Raw genomic sequence first — 15,605 nt, 5'->3', positions numbered from 1 at the left:
CTGAAAGACATTAAAGACTGGGCCATCTCCTGAGGGCACTAGGGAGCCATGGCAGAGTTTTGAGCAGGACAGGAACACAATGTGTGCCTTATAAAGATTCCTCGGGTTGCTCTGTGGACAGTGGATGACAGAGTGAGGCAGGGGGTCAGAGAACAGGAAGGAGGCTGGGTATAAAGAAGACCGGGGCCAGGGAAGGGGCCGTGGGGGGGGTGAAGGAGAGGAGATGGACTGAAGAGATATTGAGGTTCACCTATCAACACATCAGTATGTCAATATGAGTAACAAACTGTAACACACCCATATGGTGAACAGCACCCGGCAAGAAGGGTGAACTGCTGACACACATACAACATGGATGAATCTCAAGACCATTATGCCGAATGAAAGAAGCCAGACAAAAAAGAAGTATGCTGTGTGATTTCAAGTACACGAAGTTCCAGAATAGGCCAGGCTGATCGCAGGTGGGGAAAAAAAATCAGGACAGTGGTTCCTTATCTTGACAGAGTTTGGGTTACAAAGGTATAGGTTATTTGGCAAAACTCAGCAAACCGTACTCTTAAGATTTGTGCATCTTGCTGTATGTAAGTTTTACCTCAAAATGGAAAAATGGGAAGAGCAAACAAATACTGAGAGACAGGCAGAAAGACTCGGGGGACAGAGTGACGAACACGCAGGAGGCACTGTTGTAGGCACTGGGGATATGGTGGTGAACAAGACAGGTCAAGATCCCTGACCTGCCTTCATGGAACCTACACTCTATTTGGGCAGACAGACTATACACAGAAACATAAGTGAAAGATATAGTACATTATGTAGTGACAAGTGCTATAGAGAGATGGGACCCGGAGAATGGAGGGCGTAGTGATTTTTGGCAGCAGGAGCCATAATTTTAAATGGTTTGGTTATGGAAGAGCTTAATGAGAAGGTGACATCTGAAAAAAGACTTGAAGGTGAGGAGGGAAACCCAGTGGATTTCTGGAAGAAGAGTGTCCTAAACAAAGAGAACAGCAAGTGCAAAGGTCCTGAGATTGGACTAGCCTGGTAAGTCAGGGATCCGCAAGGAGGCCAGTGTGACTAGGGCAGGGGGATGGATGGGAAGAGTGAGAGATGAGGTCAGAAAGGTGGCGTGGGCTATGAGGGGAACCATGGTGTGGGAAGATCATGTAGGATGGGCTTTTAGGTTACGTGTGGACTTTGGCTTTCACTCTGAGGGAGAGGGAGCATGGGAAGCTTCTGAACAGGGACATGTCATCTGAGTTAGATTTGAATGAAGTCCTCACTCCCTTCGGATGGGAAAGAATTGGAAGCTCTCTTGTTTCCAAAACAAACCACCCCATGAAGAGATTTATTTTGCTCATGAATTGCCAGCGGGGCAGGGCTCCGTGGCGACAGCTCATCTCCACCCTACTTGGCATCAGCAAGGGCAGATCAAGGGCAGTGGGCTGGAATGATCTGCAGCTTCACCACTCACCTGCCTGGCAGCTGTTGCCGCTATCAGCTGAGACCTGGTCACCTGTGGGCTGAGGCTGGAACATCTCCATGCGACCTTCCCATGTGGCCGCTTGGGCTTTCTCACATCATGGCAGCTGGGGCCCAAGGGAGAGGAAGAGCGAGCGAGGAAACAGGCAGGAACCGTGTCTCCTTTATGACCTAGACTTGGAAGCCATGCAGCGTCACCTCCATGCCCCTTTCTCAAGTCAGTCACGAGCTCCTCCCCAGCTTCCAGGGGAGGGAAGAGACTCCAATTCCGAAGAGCGCCGGGGACTTGAAATATTCCTGTGGACATGTGGGGGAATATCTGCCACTCCTCATAAGACAGTATCTTGGAGCTCTGCCTAGGAGCAGCCCCATGGGGGTGGAGTCTTGAGCCTTGAGATACGGGAGAAGGGACGGGGGATAGGGTCCCCGGAACCGTGCACACACCCGTACCTGATAAGTCAGTATCTCTGGCCACTCTCTCCTGTACATCTGCTCAGACATTTCACCCCTGGTGTTCACCTCCCTATGTTCACCGTCCCTGCTGCCAGAGACGGGAGGGAGTTGCTCCTCATCTCTCTCTCTCTTTTTTTTTTTTTAAAGATTTTATTTATTTGACACAGAGACAGACCGAGTGCACAAACAGGGGGAGCAGAAGGCAGAGGAGAGGGAGAGGGAGAAGCAGGCAGAGGGAGAGGGAGAAGCAGGCAGAGGGAGGCTCCCTGCTGAGCAGAGAGCCCGATGTGGGGCTCAATCCCAGGACCCTGAGATCATGACCCGAGCCAAAGGCAGATGCTCAACCGACTGAGCCACCCAGGCACCCCTGCTCCTAACCCCTTTACAGCTACCTCTTGTGATCTGATTCTATCTCCACTCTCCCTTCTCCGGACTCTGACTCCTAATCATATGGGTTTATAAGGGCCAGCTGGCATTCCTGGAACACTGCCAGGGGCTGAAAATCCCTCCAAACTCAAGCCAAGACTAACCTGAATTAGGTGATGGAAATAAACAGCACAGGCCGTTAAGCATCATGCATGGGTCCTGTGCCAAGCACTGTACTAAGCCCTTCGCATTCCTGCTCTTACTAGAACATCACGACAGCCCCATCAGGTATTTCCCTGTAGTGTAGCATTACGATCCAGGGCGCTGGAGCCCACCTGCCTGGGTTCAAACCTTGGATCCCTCGCTTGCCGGCTGTGTGACCTTGGGCAAGTTACGTTACCACGCTGTTGCCCGGGGTTGACTGGATTATTGTCTCCCGATCTCCATTTCCTCCTTATTATAGAACCGCACATCCATGATTTCACTATGTGCCCACGGAGGCCCTCCTGAGTAGATCCCATACATCCCCTGGTCCGTTGGGTCACGTGACATCGCTTGGCCAGCGAGAGGGGAAAGATGCTGCTGTCAATTATACGCACGCCAAAGACGCCACCAAATGTGATGCCTCCTGTTGGGAGGACACAGCGGCGCCAGTGAAATGCTTTCACCAAAATCACCGAACGTGAATCTGATCAGACTTCCGGATGTAACTATCCGTTCATAGAAAAGACGGTGGACAGAAGAACACATTAAACAACACTATGAACAATCAGCCAGATGGAGACTGCGGGAAACCCTAGACCAGCACTGTCCACTAGAACTTTCCATGGTGATGGAAATGTCCTCTATCTGTGCCATCCAGTATGGTAGCCACTGGCCCCACGTGACTACTGAGCCCTTGAAATGTGCGCAGTATGACTGAGGACTTGAATTTTTTTAGTTTCTGGAGTAGCTCCTTCTTTTCTTTTTCTTTTTATAAGATGTATTTATTTTAGAGAGAGAGAGAGTGGGAGAGCAGGAGCGAGTGGGGAGAGGGGCAGAGGGAGGAGAATTCCCAAGCAGACTCTCCACTGAGCGCAGAGCCCCACGTGGGGCTCGATCCCACAACCCTGAGATCACGCTCTGAGCCGAAACCAAGAGTTGGACACTCAACCGACTGAGCCACGCAGGCGCCCCAGGGCAGCCCTTTCTTTATCTTTTTTTATTGCAGGGACTTTCACATACCATAAAATTAACTGTTTTAAAGTGTATAATTCAACGACATTGAGTATGTTCATGATGTGCACTCATCACCTGTATCCAGTCCCAAAACACTTTCTCATCAGCCCAAAAGAAAAGCCGTCCCTCTCAGCCCCCAGCAACCACCATCCTACTTTTTGTCTCTGTGGATTGACGTATTTTAGACATCTCATGTCAGTGGAGCCGTACAACATGTGGCGTTTGTGTCTGGCTTTCACTTAGCACAACGTTTGCAAGGTTCCGGCAGTAACGCACGGTGTAGCTTGTATCATGACGCCATTGGTTTGCACGGGTATGACTGTGTCCCATTGCCTGGCTGGTCCGCATTCCACTTATCCATTCGTCAGCTGATAGACATCTGGGTTTGCTTCTATCTTGTGGTTTACAAATGATGCCGCTGTGAACATTCGCGGACAAGTATTTGCTTGAACACCTGTCTTCAATTCTTTGGGGCACATGCCCAGAAGGTGGAACTGCAAGGAACAAGGGTTCCAGTGTGTCCACATCCTCACTAACATAAGGGCTATGGATCCATGACGATGGGGGAGGGAGGACCCCCCCTTCTGCCTGAAAGTTAATTGTCCACTAGACACCCACCTACCCCTCCCCCCACACACAGCCAGGTGTTCCTGGATTACATTGGGATTAAACTGTGTCTACCTCTTTTCTTCTCTGAACTGATGACAGAAGGCTGCCTTCTGTTCTTCTAGCTTGCTGAGTGCCTGCCCTGGAAGGATGGCAGTGGGTCCCAAGAATTGGGGGTGGGGGGCGGGGGACTGTCCCATCACAGTTGGAACAAGCCAGTGGTTAAGAACACTCAGTTTGGAGCTTAAGAGGCCTGGGTCAAATCCAGGGTCTGCCATTTTTGTTTGTTTGTTTGTTTGTTTGTTTGTTTTGAGAGAGAAGCAAGAGAGTGTGAGAGGGGAAGGGCAGAGAGAGAAGGAGAGAGAATCCCAAGCAGGCTCCATGCCCAGCTGAGCCCGGCGTGGGGCTGGATCTCATGACCCTCAGACCCTGGCCTGAACTGAAATCAAGAGTTGTCCCACGAGGTGTATGTAAATCTAAGGTTTCTGGCAACTGGTGGCTGGGACCAGGGACCCCAAGCCTCTTGTGATCCATTGCACAGCCCTGACGAGGCGGGGTTTCCTGGGTCCTGCTGGAGTCTGCATGGGCAGAAGGAATCCGTTCCTGGCAGCGGCTCCCATTCTAGCTCTAAACAGCAAGACTTTTGCACTATTTTCATCTGCTCTGAATCTTCCAGAAAAGCAAGCCCATGTGAATCAAGGGAAGATCATACCCTATTTGGGGCAGAAGTTGGTACTGGGAGCGTTCACCATTTCCAAGAATTCGGTCATTGACGTCTCCCCTCATCGTGGTGTTTGAATCCCAGACAATCTAGCTGGCCGCCCTGCTTTGGCTTGTCCTGTAGTCCACATTGACAGATCAATGTTCTTACTTAGCCCTTATTCCAAAATGCCAGCGAAAAAGAAAAACAGACATTTGACTGAATCTTGTCTTATCCACCCGAAATCTAAACGTGTAATTCACCAAAAGCAGGGACAGCGGGCTCTGTTATGTCTGGGAGCATTGAGCTAACGGAGCGCTTCCCATTCCTTATAAATTACAGGCTCTCCATCACCCACTCATAATCCCAAGATCCAAGTAACTCCAAAAAGTTGGCTTTTTGGCTGATCTGTCACAGGCTCTTCTTGGCAATCGGTATTCATCCCACTCTGAGGTGAAGAGCCCGCATTTCCCTGCAGAAATACTGAAGAGTTTGATTCCAGGAGCCACCCCGACCCCAGCTGGGCTTACAGCCCAGGTGTCACGGATGTACACCACCCTTCTAAAATCTAACCACCTCCTCGATTCTTAAACACACGTGTCTGGTGAAGGACAGCAGATTGTATTTTTCCTTTGTTTCTTCTCTATATTACAGACAATGCACCGCAATGAATTTCAGTTAGAGATTAGATGCACGGGTAAGCTGGGCTGTGTACAGATTTCATTTCACGATAATAAAATAATATTATAAAGTATCTATTTTCTATTTTTTCTAAGATTCTATTTATTTGACACAGAGAGAGAGCACAAGCAGAGGGAGCGGCAGGCAGAGGGAGAGGAAGAAGCAGGCTCCTCTCTAAGCAAGGAGCTCAATGGGGGGGGGGGGGGCTCGATCCCAGGACCCTGGGATCATGACCTGAGCCAAAGGCAGACGCTTAACCGACTGAGCCACCCAGGCGTCCTTCATAATAATTCTAAGATGCTATTTGTCTATTATTTTCCCCAGAGAGCAGTGAGACTTTTCAGAGGCTCTGTGATATATGAGGATGTCATTGCTCTGGCAGTAATGTAAGAGATTTATTTCTGCTATTTCAAAATGACTAAATACATCTTTAAAAACGTTGTTTACATTTATGTAAGGTAAATATGGTTAGCTTTCCAGTGGTGTATTGGTGCCAGCCCCTACTGACCCGCAGACCCAACTGTTAAATGTTCAGGATCATGTGAGCCAGTTGTTAAAACTTTGGTAGCTTAGGACGCCTGGGTGGCTCAGTCGGTTAAGCGTTTGCCTTCAGCTCAGGTCATGATCCCAGGGTCCTGGAATCGAGTCCCACATCGGGCTCCCTGCTCAGTGGGGAGCCTGCTTCTCCCTCTCCCTGCTGCTCCCCCTGCTTGTACTCTTTCTCTCTCTCTCTGTCATATAAATAAATAAAAATCTTAAAAAAAAATAAAACTTTGGTAGCTTGAAATGGGTCATGGTGAGAGTATTACACTGTGGAAACACCACATCACGGGGTTCCTTTTCCTTCAGACAGCTGGCTTACCAGTACACCACACTGTCCACAGCCTGCATAAACGAAGACTTTCTGGGGGTCCTCAATAATTTTTAAGAGTATAAAGGAGTTCGGAACCGCTGGTCTATCTAAGCTAACCTAACCTGAGGTGCCCTCTAGTGGCAGAAATCAGGGTGGGTGTGATGATCTACACACTCACACATACACCTCTGAAGTGCGTGTGTGTGTGTGTGTGTGTCTGTGTGTGTGTGTGTTTGTGAAGAAACAGCAACATAGAAAGGTCACATCGGTTAAATATTTTTAGTGGCCTGATTTTACATTTTAAGATGTGGTTAAAGTCATCTCTGTGCCCAACGTGGGGCTTGAACTCACGATCCTGAGCTCCACCGACTGAGCCGGCCAGGTGCCCCTGATTTTACATTTCAATTACCGATTCGTTGAAAGATGATGTACCAGGGACTGTGACAAGCTATGTCAGGGCACATAACTCCATCCTCACATCTATTCTGTGAGTAAATATTATGACCTCACTTTTGTTTCCCGAGCCCTTTGAGGTAAGTGGCCGGCGTCATGCCTCATCACCTCACCTGAGTCTCTGGCGTGTTACCGCTGGAAACAAGGGCACCTCTCCTACCTCAGGGTCTTGGAGAGAAAAGGCTTCTCTCTCCTGCTTGCCTGGGGCCTGAGGTCTGAGACCCAGGCCCACACCTGGGGACCTTCTGCTTCTCCAGTTGAAGGATCAGCAATGGATCTGGAAGACACCCCTCACCCACCCACCCACCCACCCACCCGGGTGTGTCCTTGGGCTGTGGCACCCTCCCACAGTTCAGTCAGAACGCAGCACCAACCGTTTGCTGGCAGTACCATCCACCTCCACGGAATAAAGAGGAAGGCTCCACTTTTGATGTTAGATCCTGACAGCTTCAGCCCCATACCCCTCGGTTCTGCTGCACATGGGCAGATGGGTAAGAGAGCCAACATGCTCCCTCCCTTGGTACCAACAGGAAGTTCCAACCACATAAACCCATCCCACATCCAGGAACCCTCACGGACCCCAAGTCCCAGCCCAAAGGAAGACCAAAGCCACCCTTTACCTCATCTCACGTGGCCTTCCCTCCAGACGGCTCATGAGCCCTGCCCCTTACAGAGGAACGTTCCTGTCGCTGTCTGTGGGCATGATCAACTTTACTTCGGACACATTGGCACCTGTGTGTCATCTGTCCCGTATCAATATAAAATTCCTGGGCAGGAGCTGTCCAGCCTCCCAACAGGAGACACTAGATCCTCAAAGAAAAAGCTCCACAACCAGCTGCCTCGTCCCTCATCCCAGCCCTGATCCCTCTGGTTGTTACTGTCTGGGGACGAGCCGATCATCTGTACTGGTCCCAGAGCTCTCTGAGGACAAGGACTAGGGCTGCCCTAACCAACGCCATGTACACAGTTGCTGGGGACTCTGTCTCCACTCAGGATGCTCAGGGTCTCAGAGGATAGAAGAGTATCTCCCAACCCCCATCCTGGGGTTGGGGTCTTCTCTCACCCTGGGTCCCCGGATACAAGGAAGACCCACTGCAGGTCACAGACATGGGCTGGACTGCCACCCCCAGCCCACCTCCCTCAGTCTGGGGCCAGCCCCCCCAGAAAGGACAGGAAGGTCCTGACCTCGGACACCCCTGGACAGGCCCCCAGTGCAAGGTTCCCACAGCTCTTGGGTATGGCTGCCAGGGATCTGTACTTCTGGAAGGTGAAACAGAAAAGGACATCTCCCTTCCTCCCGTCACTGGCTTCCCCACGGGCTTCCGACTTTGCTCCAGGAGGAAGTAGCCAACTCTCCCTCCTGGCAACAAGAGGGTATCATTTCCATCATTGCTCAGAAGGCCCTCCCCCCGCTCCCCCCAGGTGAAAAGCAGGAAGTACCTTTTCACACCCACTTGTACAAGAATATTCAGAGCAGAATTATTCCTAAGATCCTCAAACTGGAAACCTACATGTCTATCACCTGATGAATGGGCACCGTGCGGGTCTCAGCCTTCAGCAGTGATGCTACGTGATAGGAATGCCTGAGGCACTCACCTGGGCCCATACATGGGGGGGGCGGGCACACAGCATTTCCCCCACTGGAGCCAGTGTGGTGGCTGGACCTGCCCTTGTGGTTCTTATTATGATCACAGGCAGGACACACCTTAGCAACAACCATCAGGGAACTGTGAATAAGACTGATCGCTCGCAAGCCCTGGGGGGTACATGGCATGCTTGGGCCAGAGTGAGGTTCCGGCTAGCGAGAGAGGGAAGATGCATGCACCGGGGGGCTCCGCCTCTGTTAGGGGCTGAGGCTGGAACGTCTAGGGTTTCACGGGTTCACTCTTTACTGGCGAATTTAAAGCGTAAGAGCAGGAGGGTCACTCAAGCAGCCAACTATCTAGGTTACCCCGGACTTTCTAAAGGGCAACCCCATGGTTGGGGGTAGCCTGATTTCTTATCTGGTCATTTTTTTCCTCTGAAATTCCATATTTCTAATTCCATTCTCCCACATAGAAACCATGGTTCCTCCCAAGACACCAGTGGCTGTTGTCATGTGCTCAGCCCTACACACAGAACGATTATGCCATAGGAAAGTTTTTGTTTGGATGGAGTCTGAATCACTGACCTTTCTCAGATGTCATCATAAGGCAATTGCTACCACTTTGTTTTAAGTTTATTACCCCGTATTTTCTCTTAATATTTGTGTTTGCTTTTCCTTTGACATCATTCACACCCAGCTCAATTTATGACTTTTTGAATGATGTAAAGCTGGGATTTAAATATTTTCCTTCAATTAGAGGCCGATTGGCCAGTGCAGTTGACCCCCCCACACCACTGCTTACTGGCTCGTGGGGCACAAGCAGTGAGGCCAGCCTGGGTTTGGGATTCCAGGAGAGGTGACTTTTTTTTTTTTTTTCCAGGAGAGGGTAGGCAATTCCTGTCTGGTCCACGCTCAGCGCAGCCCCGCCGGAGGCCCGGTGCCCGCCAGGGGGCGTGGCGGTCCTGTCCTCTTTTCCCTGGGCGGCTGGAGACAGGTGGGACTCAGGCTCAGCGCGGACGCCTCCTTCCCTAGGCTTCGTGCGTGTCCCAACTCCCTGTCGCACATCCTGGTGAGGTCGGTGCAAGAACCCCGAGACTTTTGATGAAGATGGGATTTTATTCAGGGAAACCAGGAGATGATGGTGAGTATCTTGAAGTTTGTTCATACGTGCCAAGTGCCCATACCTTGCCATCTCTGGAAGCAGAGAAAGGCCCCCACGTCCACCATTTCTCACACTTCCCAAGCGTTCAAGCTCCCGAATGACAGTCTATGTAAAATTGCAAAATTTATGAAGTGCCTTGTGTTTCGCATCTGACAAGAAAAGGACCTAAGTCGTGAAAAATATGTCAGAAAAGTGTCCCCAGTGCCAGCCTGGGGATTGTGCCTAATGGTTTTGGCTGTAGGGAACTGGGGAAACTTCCAGAGCAAACTCATCCCTGAGGATTGTCCAGAATCCTAGAAAGGGGACCAGTCACCCTGCACAGGTTAGATTCAGGCTGAGGGTCTCCTGTCCCCAAACACCACTCCATGTTCCAGATCTAGGTCAACAAGAGACCCCGCTCGCCAGGCTCGTTTACAAAGCAGAATCCAGCAGGTCCTCTGGTCACCTGATCCTCTATCCAGACACTGAAGAGGGACAGAGAAAGTGAGCAAGAGAGAGAGACAGAGATGGAGGGACAGAGAGAACGCGGGCAGGGCAGTGGAAAAGAGAGACCCAAGTAGGTCATGTTCCCCTCCCGCCCCACGTCGCCGGTTTCAGACCTGCTCTCTCCAGCTGCTGTACCACAGAGCAGCGTTCTCCTAACTGGGTCTCACCATGTTAGTGGGTGGTAGAACCTCTTCAGTTGGTCATGAATGATACCGTTTTTATTTTTATTTTTTTAAAACAGTTTATTTTATTTGAGAGAGAGGGAGAGCACGAGCTGGGGGGAAAAGCAGATGGAGAGGGAGAGGCAGACTCCCCACAGACCATGGAGTCCAACACGGGGCTCGATCCCAGGACCCTGGGATCATGACCTGAGCTGAAGGCAGACGCTTAATTGACTGAGCCCCCCAGGCTACTTTCTGACCAATTTTCAGAAAGCCGGTTGTATGTCAGAACAGACATGTGGAGTTAGATACATCCTGAACACGGTGCATTCATTCATTCATTCATTCATTCATTCATCCATTCATTCACTCATTATTCCCCAAGCACCTGCTCTGTCACCAGCCCTATGCTAGTCAGTGCTGGGGACACAGTAGTGACTGAGCCCCAGGTGTCTTTCTGGTTCTTATGTCCAGTAGGAGACACAGACCACCCCAGACAATAGTGACCCACAGTGAGTAGGGTTGGGAGGGAGGGTCAAGGGCACCAGGGATGGCTTCCTGGAGGAAGGGACATCTGAGCTATGACTCTAAGAGTGAGCAAGAACCGACTGTTTCAGTGGGGCTCAGCCCTGGGAGGACAGAGGGCAGGGCCAGTCGCCCTCTGGGCCTTCGCGAGGATTTTGGACTTAACTTCACAGGGTCCTCAGCAGGGCTAGAAGTGATGAGGTTTCAGTCTGTGGAAGATCCCAGTGTCTGTCTCCTGTGAAGGGGGTGGACAGGAGGATTGAGACAGGGGGCAGGAAGCCAGGGAGGAGGCTTCTGAAGCAGAAACAACTGTGCAATTACCAGAGTCGTGCCCAAGGGGTGGGGGGGCAGCACGTTCCCCTCCCAGCCCTCTCTTCCCTGCTCTCCAGGTCTCCCCTCTCCTCAGCTAGTGCAAGGTGAAGAAGTATTCTCCAAACTGTGGGTCAGGACATTTGGTCAGGATGTAAAAGCAAGGAGTTTGTCATCATGGGTACCCTAAAAAATGTAAAGAGAATAGACTAGAAATAGAAATGTATGCACTGCAGAGAATCTTGACCACTATGGGGTAATTAAACTTTCTTTTGGACTGTGAGCCATATAACGATGTAATGTCTATTTTTCCTAGTGAGTCGCATACAAATGGTTAATAAGCACAGGGCCGCCAGAGGCTCAGGCACGAGCTTCCTCTTCTTTCCTAAGAGCCACTGATACAGTTGCCCCATCACTCCTTCTAAAAAATGGATTCAGCTTGCCCATCCTCGGTCCCAGGTGCTCCCTGGGGAGGCTGAAGGTAGGCTCAACATAACCATGAGTCTTCATGCCCCTCCCCTTTTAGCAGCAGCCGCCTCTGTTGTCATGTGAGTCCAGGAAGTTCCCTAGGTGTGGGTAAGGGTGTCTATCAAAAGTCCTGGTATAAAGTTCCAGCCCCAGCTCTGAGGCTGCTCTGCCCTCAACTGCTCTGGAGCCGAGAATCGAGGACCATGGCGCCCAGGATCTTTGGTGAGGATCCATGGGGCACTCCGGCCCCAAGCTTCTGTCTCGTCACATCCCCAATGTACCTCTGAACCGCAAATGTAATGCTCTCTCGCCTGCTCAATTCTTGGCTTCCTACTTGGTAATCATCCCCAGGTGAGCTCTGACTGCACCTCAGTCCCTCCCCTGACCTGCAACTATTAGACCCAGCCCTTCCTGGAGACTTCCCTGTCACCCCGAGTCCGTGCTGACATCCACGCTGAGCTGCTGCCCACAGTGAACGCTGCTCAGTGACGTCATCTTGGGTACCCCGATGCTGACCGGATGCTTACACTCTCTCCATCATTCTCATGCCCCTCTGCTTCTCAGCCGCTGCCTTCCGTTCTGAACTCCTGAGCTCAGGCTCGGAAGGAATCGCAGGTGAGAGCAGGTGTAGTGTGGAGGGCAGAGATGGTACCATGGATGGAGGTGGGGGCTCCAGAGGTCCGAGTCTGGTCCTTGGAATCCAATCCAGCTCTGACTCCCCCAGATACTGGACTGTGGGTGTAGCTGCTGGTGCTCAGGTATCTAGAGGCCTACAAACCCCCTGGAGCGGTCATGAGGGCGCCTTCTGACCCTCTAAATGGGCCTGCCTCTGGGGCTCCAACTGCACCTTCTGCCTCTGCTTCCCGCACTGTTTCCCCGAGTCCTTGAGCTCTCAGATCAGGCTGCTGGGAGGTGGAAGGTCGTAGGCATGAAACTCAACTGCACCAACTGTGTGCCCGAGTTAGGGACCTATTCCAGTCCAGGCTCCGGGAGGAAGGAGAAGTGGATGGAGTTTTGTCATCTACGGTCCACCCAGATGAGCAATGCCTACTGCGTTCGTAACACTTGCTTTTGGGTAACTACATCTCTCTCACCTCCTTCCCTGTATTCCCTTCCCTTCCTCCCCCCTTCTTCTCTCTTTCAAGTGGAAGGAAGAGTAGCCCAACCATCGTCCAGAATTGCTTTTTATCTGAGCCACCCTAGGACTGGAGCCAGAGGCCACCCCATACCTGTTTAGCTGTTGCTCCTCACTCCCTCTTATCCCTACCCCTGGCAACCACCAATCTGTATTCTGTCTCCATGGAGTTTCCTATTACTTTAGACATTTCGTATGAAGGGAATCATTCCTACCATATGTGACCTTTTATGTTACTTTCATCTTTCACTTAGCATATTTTTGAGGTTCATTGACACTGTAGAATTTATGAGTACTTCCTTCCTTTGTAGAGGTGAGCGTATATCCCACAACTGGTTTATCCATTCACCTGTTAATGGACCTTTAGGCTGTTCCCATCTTTTGGCCACTGGGAATAGTGCAGTTACAAACATGTGTATACACGCATTTGTTTTGAGTACCTGTTCTCAGTGGGGTAAGGACCTAGGAGCAGAATTGCTGGACAAATGGTAATTCTATGCTTAACTCTTTGAGGAACTGTCAAACTGCTTCCCACTGCTGCTAAAACCACTTTATGTTCCTGTCGGCAACGTACGAGGGTTGATTTCTCCACCTCCTCTCCAATCCTTGTTATTTTCCACTTCTCTTTTTACTACAGTCAGCGTAGCGGGTGCGCAGTGATATCTTGTAGTTTTAACTTGCATTCCCTTAGTGAACAGTGATGAGCATCTCTTCGTGTGCTGATTGGCTGTCTCTACATCCTTTTTGGAAAAGTGTCTACTCAGATACTTTTTCCACTTTTAAATTGGGGTGTCTTTTCATTACTGAGTTGTGAGAGTTTATCAACATATTCTGGATACTCATCCCTTATCATATATGTGATGTGCAAATATTTTCTCCCATGATGTGACCGTCTTTTCGCACCCTTGGTATTTTTTTTTTTAAAGATTTTATTTATTTATTTGACCGAGAGAGAGACAGCCAGCAAGAGAGAGAACACAGGCAGGGGGAGTGGGAGAGGAAGAAGCAGGCTCCCAGCGGAGGAGCCTGATGTGGGGCTCCATCCCATAACGCCGGGATCACGCCCTGAGCCGAAGGCAGACGCTTAACGACTGCGCCACCCAGGCGCCCCGCACCCTTGGTATTTTTGTGTGCAGCACACAGGTTTTCAATTTTGATAAACTCTATTTTTTTCTTTGTCTCGTGTTTTTGATGTCATAGCTAAGAAAACACTGCCTAAACCAACGTCCTTAAGATTTATTCCACTGTTTTCTGCTAAGAGTTTTATAGAGCTCTTATATTTAGGTCTATGATCAATTTGAAGTTAATCTTTGTGTACAGTATGTAGAAGGGATCCCTCGTTCTTCTTTCTCTCCTTCTCCATGTCCTTCTTAGTCTCTTTTTGCATATAGACACCCCGTTTTCCCAGCACCATTTGTTGCAAAGATTATTCTTTTCCCTATTTAATTGTCATAGCACTTTGGGTGGAATTTAATTGACCATAAATATACGGGTTTGTTTCTGGACTGTTTATTCTGTCCATTGACGTATATGTGGCTCTCTTAGGTCAGTACCATACTGAATTAATTACTGAGGCTTTGTAGTAAGCTTTGTTCCTCTTTGCTTTGGCTATTCTGGGTCCCTTGCATTCCAATATGAATTTCAGGATCAGCTTGTTAATTTCTGCAGAGAAACCAGCTGGAATTTTTAGAGGGATTGCACTAAATTTGTAGGTCAACTTGGGAGCACTGGCATCTTCACAATATTGCTTTTCAATGTATGGACATAGATGTAGTTCAGTTTATTTACATGTTCTTTAAATCCTTTCAAGAGTTTGTTTTCTTTTTTCTTTTTTTTTTTTAAGATTTATTTATTTATTTATTCGACAGAGATAGAGACAGCCAGCGAGAGAGGGAACACAAGCAGGGGGAGTGGGAGAGGAAGAAGCAGGCTCATAGCAGAGGAGCCTGATGTGGGGCTCGATCCCATAACGCCGGGATCACGCCCTGAGCCGCAGACGCTTAACCGCTGTGCCACCCAGGCGCCCCCAAGAGTTTGTTTTCAGTGTACGCGTTCTGCACTTTTGTTAAATTTATGAACAAGTATTTTATTATTGTTGGTACTGTTGTAAGTCGAATTAGTTTCTTAATTTCAACGTCAGATGGTTCTTCGCTAGTGTATACAATGGATTTTTATATGTTGGTCTTGTCCCTTGCAAGCTTGCTCACTTCATCTGTTAGTTCTACCGCGGTCTTAGCAGCTTCCTTACAGCATGTTTAACATACAGGATGATCAAGTCATTTGCAAACAGGAATAGTTCTACATCTTCTTTTCCAGTCTGATTTTTTTTTCTTTTCTTGCCTAATTTCTCTGGCTTGAACTTCCAGTGCTGTGTTAAATCGAGTGGTGAGAATGGATGTACTTGTCCTGCTCCTGATGTTAGGGGGGAGCGCTCAGTCTTTTGCCCCTACAGTAAGCCGCGGGGTTTCTTGTAGATACCCTTTATCAGGTAGAGGAAGCTCTCTCAATACGCAGTTTGTTCTCTGCTGTTGTTTCAATCATGAAAGAATGCAGATTTTGTCAAATGCCTTTTCTGTATCATTTGAGATAATCCTATGTTTCCCCCCACCATATTCTACTAATAAGGTTTCTTACATTGATTAATTTTCAAATGTTGAACCAACTTTGCATTCCTGGGATAAATCCCACTTGGTCATAGTGTAAATTCTTTAATTCTTTAAATAGCTGTTGGATTTTGTTTGCTAGTATTTTTTTTTTTTTTGAGAATTTTTTCTTAAGAGATGTTGGTCTACAGTTTTCTTGTGATATCTTCGTCTGGTTTTGATATTAGAGTAATATTAGCCTCATAAAATGAGTTGGAAAGTTCTGTTGTTTCATTTTTTTTAAGTTTAGGAATGATTGGCTTTAACTTAAGGATTCTTTTTTCTTGATCGTTTTGGTTAAAGGTTTGTCAATTTTGTTAATT

This window comes from Ursus arctos, unplaced genomic scaffold (genome assembly GCF_023065955.2).
Source record: "Ursus arctos isolate Adak ecotype North America unplaced genomic scaffold, UrsArc2.0 scaffold_19, whole genome shotgun sequence".
Lineage (NCBI taxonomy): Eukaryota > Metazoa > Chordata > Mammalia > Carnivora > Ursidae > Ursus > Ursus arctos.
Note: the sequence above shows the minus strand (reverse complement) of the source record.